This window comes from Palaemon carinicauda, chromosome 6 (assembly GCF_036898095.1).
Source record: "Palaemon carinicauda isolate YSFRI2023 chromosome 6, ASM3689809v2, whole genome shotgun sequence".
NCBI lineage: Eukaryota > Metazoa > Arthropoda > Malacostraca > Decapoda > Palaemonidae > Palaemon > Palaemon carinicauda.
The window spans coordinates 41,412,171-41,417,170 of NC_090730.1; the positions used below are offsets into that span (position 1 = coordinate 41,412,171).

Here is a 5,000-nt window from a genome sequence, read left to right on the forward strand (position 1 = left end):
ATGTCGACCTATTGATTATAAAAACATTTGCTGAAAGTTTGGACTTCTGCAGTTCCACAGATTAGGAAGATAATTCCACAGTCTGTCTTCTAGCTGAAATAAAACTTCTAGAATAATGAATAGTGTTAAGCATTATGAATTAGCTGCATCCTTAGTACTACGGACAGGATGGGACAGTCTGGGAAAATGCGAATTCAAACGATGGGCAGAATTAGGAAAAACCTTATATAACATGCATACAAAACTAACTAAACGATGGTGACAGTGATTAATATTATGATCTCAGCTGAAGACCAGCCAGAAAAACAATACTGGAAAGAATGTAGAATGAATGAACTAAAACTCTTCTTCAAGACAGATTGATTAACAAGAAATCTTAAAAGACTTTCTCAATAACCGAATATCCTGTGTAATTGAAACGGAAACAGAACCAATATGTTTCTCAAAAGTGAATTTGTTATCAAGAATCTCACCTAAACTTTTAAACGAGTCGTATATAGCTAAAAAGACATCATCAATGCAAAGATCTGGAAGCTGAGGGGCCACACTCTTACTTTTAGTTTTGTTTGGGTTCAACTTCATGCCCAATAATTTGCCTCTTGCACTAATTTTGGCTTGAACTTTTTTAAGTGATTTACCAACTCCAGATCTACATTCAGTAAATGCAATTGATGCCAAGACAGAAGCATCCTCTGTATTTGCATCGGGCTGGTTTTCAGGCCAAGGCACATATCATGCGTTCATTGCATAAACAGTAATAGGCTAAAAACAGTACATTGAGGAACTTTCGACTATACAGTCCTATACTCACTATGGTGTCCATCAACAACTATAGTACTATTTGCAATCCATTACTTGAAATTTAATAATGATGCTAAGAAAAAAAAAAAAAAAAAAAAACACCGAGTTCCATCTGGTTCGTTTTTTTTTTTTCCTTAGTTTGATTTGCAAACTTCTATTCCTTTACTGCAGCTGCTTTTATTCTTCTCTATTTGATTTCCTTAATTGACTCATATCTTCATTCTTTTAAGTGACATTTAATTACCTGAATAATTACGCTTCTTTCCTTATTCCATTTTTTGGATATTCCTGTTTGAGGTGAAGGGAAAAGCAAACAGAATTTAATAGAAAAAAAAAATATCTTCCTTTTCTTCTTCTTCTTCTTCTTCTTCTTCCTTAAACCCATTCCATGAGTAGAGACCCTTTGTGTCTTTTATTCTCTCTTGTCCCTTTATTCTTATCAAAACAGTCGAGCAATTTCCTTTCTTTTTAAGGGAGCTTTTACATTTATTGCCTTTTGTTAAGAGCTTTGAAGGATGCGAATAATAATGACATTGGAGTTCCAGGAACTTAGCAAGAAACACTTTGCCTTTTACAAAAGATCGTCGAATCTAGCCATTGGCCTCATGTATCCTGACCTTTTGTGAAATGAGAGGGATCCATCTTTCATTCATGTTCGTATTTTCATATCAGTTTGCTTAAATGCAATTCTTTATTTCTAAATCTTTTTACCAAATAGACTCTTCAAGATAAAGCCAAATTGAGACGTATAACATTAACGGGATAGAATTAATTTTGAAATTTTTAAAATGTTTTCGTTTCATTATTTCAGATACTTTTGAAATGGTTTCGCTTCACTACTCTAAATACTTTTTCCCTTTGAGGATCTTAAACTATAACCTGTTTGCCTCGCCATACTTTTCATTTGTTTAATTTGCAATACTTAAATTTGTTTGCCTTGTCATACTTTAACTTGTTTGCCTCACAATAGTTAAATCTGTTTGCTTCGTCATACTTTGATTTGTTTACCTCACAATAATTTGATGTGTTTGCCTCCTCTACTTTACTTAGTTTGTCGTACCATACGAAAATTGTTGTCTGGTCATACATTTATCTGCTTGGCTCGTCATACTTTAATTTGTTTGCCATGCCATACTTAAATCTGTTTTCCTTATCACAATTAGACTTTTTTACCTCCTCATACTTTTATTCATTTGCCTCGCCAAACTTGAATTTGTTTGCTGTGCTATAATGATTTTTTTTTGCCTCGTTATACTTCAATTTGTTTGCCTCGCCAAACTTAAAATTTTTTGCCTCGTCAAACTTTAATTTGTTTGCCACGCCATACTTAAATCTGTTTGCCTCATCATACTTAAATTTGTTTGTCTCGCCATACTGTAATCCGCTTGCCTTGCCATATTTTAATTTGTTTGGCTCAGCAAACTCAAATTTGTTTGCCACGTCATGCTTAATTTGTTTGCCTTATCATACTTAAATTTGTTTGTCTCGCCATACTGTAATCCGCTTGCCTTGCCATATTTTAATTTGTTTGGCTCAGCAAACTCAAATTTGTTTGCCACGTCATGCTTAATTTGTTTGCCTTATCATACTTAAATTTGCTTGCCTCATCATACTTTAATTTGTTTGCCTCACCATATTTGAATTTGTTCTCCTAGTCCTACTTTTATTTGTTTGCATTGCATACTTAAATATATTTGCCTCATCTTACTTTAATTTCTATGTTCCACTATACTGAGTTTTTTTTTTTTTTTGGCTCGTCATACCTTATTTTTGTTTTACCTTGCCACTTAAATTTGTTTGCCGTGCCATACTTTAATTCATTCTCCTCTCCATACTTAAATTTGTTTGCTGTGCCATACTTTAATTTATTTTCCTCGCCATACTTAAATTTGTTTCTGTGACATACTTTAATTTGTTTTCCTTGTCATACTTAAATTTGTTTGCTGTGTCATACTTTAATTTATTTGCCTCGCCATACTTAACTTTGTTTTCTGTGCCATACTTTAATTTATTTTCCTTGTCATACTTAAATTTGTTTGCTGTGCCATACTTTAATTTATTTTCCTTGTCATACTTAAATTTGTTTTCTGTGCCATACTTTAATTTATTTTCCTTGTCATACTTAAATTTGTTTGCTGTGCCATACTTTAATTTATTAGCCTCGCCATACTTAAATTTGTTTCCTGTGCCATAATCTAATTTGTTTGTTTTGCCATTATTAAATTTGTTTGCCTAACCGTACTATAATTTCTTTGCCTTGCCATACTTAATTTTGTTTGCCGTGCCATACTTAAATTTGTTTGCCTCGCCAGTTTAAATTTGTTTACTGTGGCATACTTAATTTTGTTTGTCTTGCTACATCTAAAAAAAATGACAAAATTCCTTCAAAATAAAACTGAGGAATGCAAAGTCTTCCAAAGTAAAGTAAGAATGAAGCAGAGTGCAATCTTGGACGTTCATCTTTATTCGTCTTCTGAGTAGGAGACAGGATATTAGCTCATCTTTCATCATTCACTGGTCAATTCATTTACATTACTCGGGTTTGCAATAAGCGAGAAAGAGGGAGATAGCGGAAAGGGGGGATGCATTATTCAGCATTGCATACGAAGCGAAAAAAAAATACTTATCAAATAAATGAAATAAATCTATTCTAATCGGAGCCCGATGGGACAATATGGTATAAGAACTTACTTTTAGATTGAGGAAAAGAGTAACAGAAAAAGAAGAAAAATTATAGTTTAATCAGACTTCCATTTGAAAAGAGAAAAAACTCCAGAAATAAACCTTGTTATATAACTTAATGGGATTCATCATCTGTGGAACCTGTTCTCATTTGGGAAACTAAACTACAATTTTACTGAGATAATAAGAGGATGAAATTATGTCCAACAGAAACTGAAAAAAGAAGAGAAGTTTGAACGATAACATATTAAATCTCTTATTATGAATGAGGTTCTCTACCACAGAATTGGAAGAAAAATTCATTGCATAAAAAGATGGAGCGGAAAAGAAATCGTTTAAGGTTCAACTTCAGTGCTGGGAAAATTGGTAACTCTAAGATTTCCAGCAGCTTAGCCCGGAGAGATAAAAAAAAGAAAGAAAAGAAGTCACCCTGTCAGGCATAGAGAAGATTAGAGCTACCATTTACCAATTACCATGGAAAAAGTAATATTCTGGTATAAATGAATTTTATGGAAGCGGTGATGCCACATCTACCTCTTATAGCTAGACTTTATACATAATAAATCGAGGGTGAACAACAAATGCAGAAAAGCCTGAAAGCGACATTAAGGGAGGAGGGTCCCTACCGTATACAATCATCCTTTTCGACTCGAACTTTTCGTCGTGGAAGGAGGAGACGCGGCAGGTGTGGAAGCCGGTGAGTTCAGTGGTCGGGTACAAGATCTCAAGGGCGCGGTGCTGCCTCAGCCTGGCTGTACTTGTCCTTGCTGGCCCAGTACTCAAGGTTTAGTCGACCTTGCAAGGAGGAGGAAACTCATCTAAGTTATTGCTTTAGAAATTGGCAGCGCTCACAAATGGATCTTATAAAATGTTAACAAATCTTTGTAAATCAAACTAATTACAGTTTCTTGAAAGCATAACAGGCTATTTTGATAGGACATCAACTTTGTAAATTTTCTTCATTTATGACAGACAGTTTAAGGTTTTTAAGAATTTATGGAGGGTGTGATTGCTGCCAATATGGAATGGCATTTCATATTTTCCTGACAGAAGACAGAAATCCTGCTGTATCTTTCTTATCCCAATCAGCTAGAAAATTTTGCCCGTAAAATAAAAAAAGGTCGCAGATCATTGGACTCGTTGGTATTTCGCTATCTGTGGGTCCCATATTCGAGCCATGTTCATGATGGCCTTATTTCATTTGTAAGTTATGTTAAGGGAGGAGGGGGGTGGGGCTTACTGGAGGCACAGTAGATCAATCCTCTGAGTTATCAGCAGCTATTATCTGGCTATCCATGGTCCTAGCTAGGGTGTATAGAGAGGCAGGGGTTAATCACTCGGGTTTTTGCTCAGTCTTGAGAACAATATGTGACTGCTCAATGACCTGTCCCTTGCCTCTGCCGGTCATGAGTGACCTTTAAATCTTTTGACTAGATACAATCAGAAATGGTACTGTAACAATCATCTTGTTTTAATATTTTTCCTCTAAACCGATCAACGCCAAAATAAATCTCCCT

At 34.8% G+C, this 5,000-nt stretch overlaps 1 pseudogene; it reads right to left on the minus strand.

The window, feature by feature from the left end:
- Positions 1 to 5,000, minus strand: part of LOC137642964 (uncharacterized) — a 17,582-nt pseudogene that overhangs the window by 6,172 nt on the left and 6,410 nt on the right.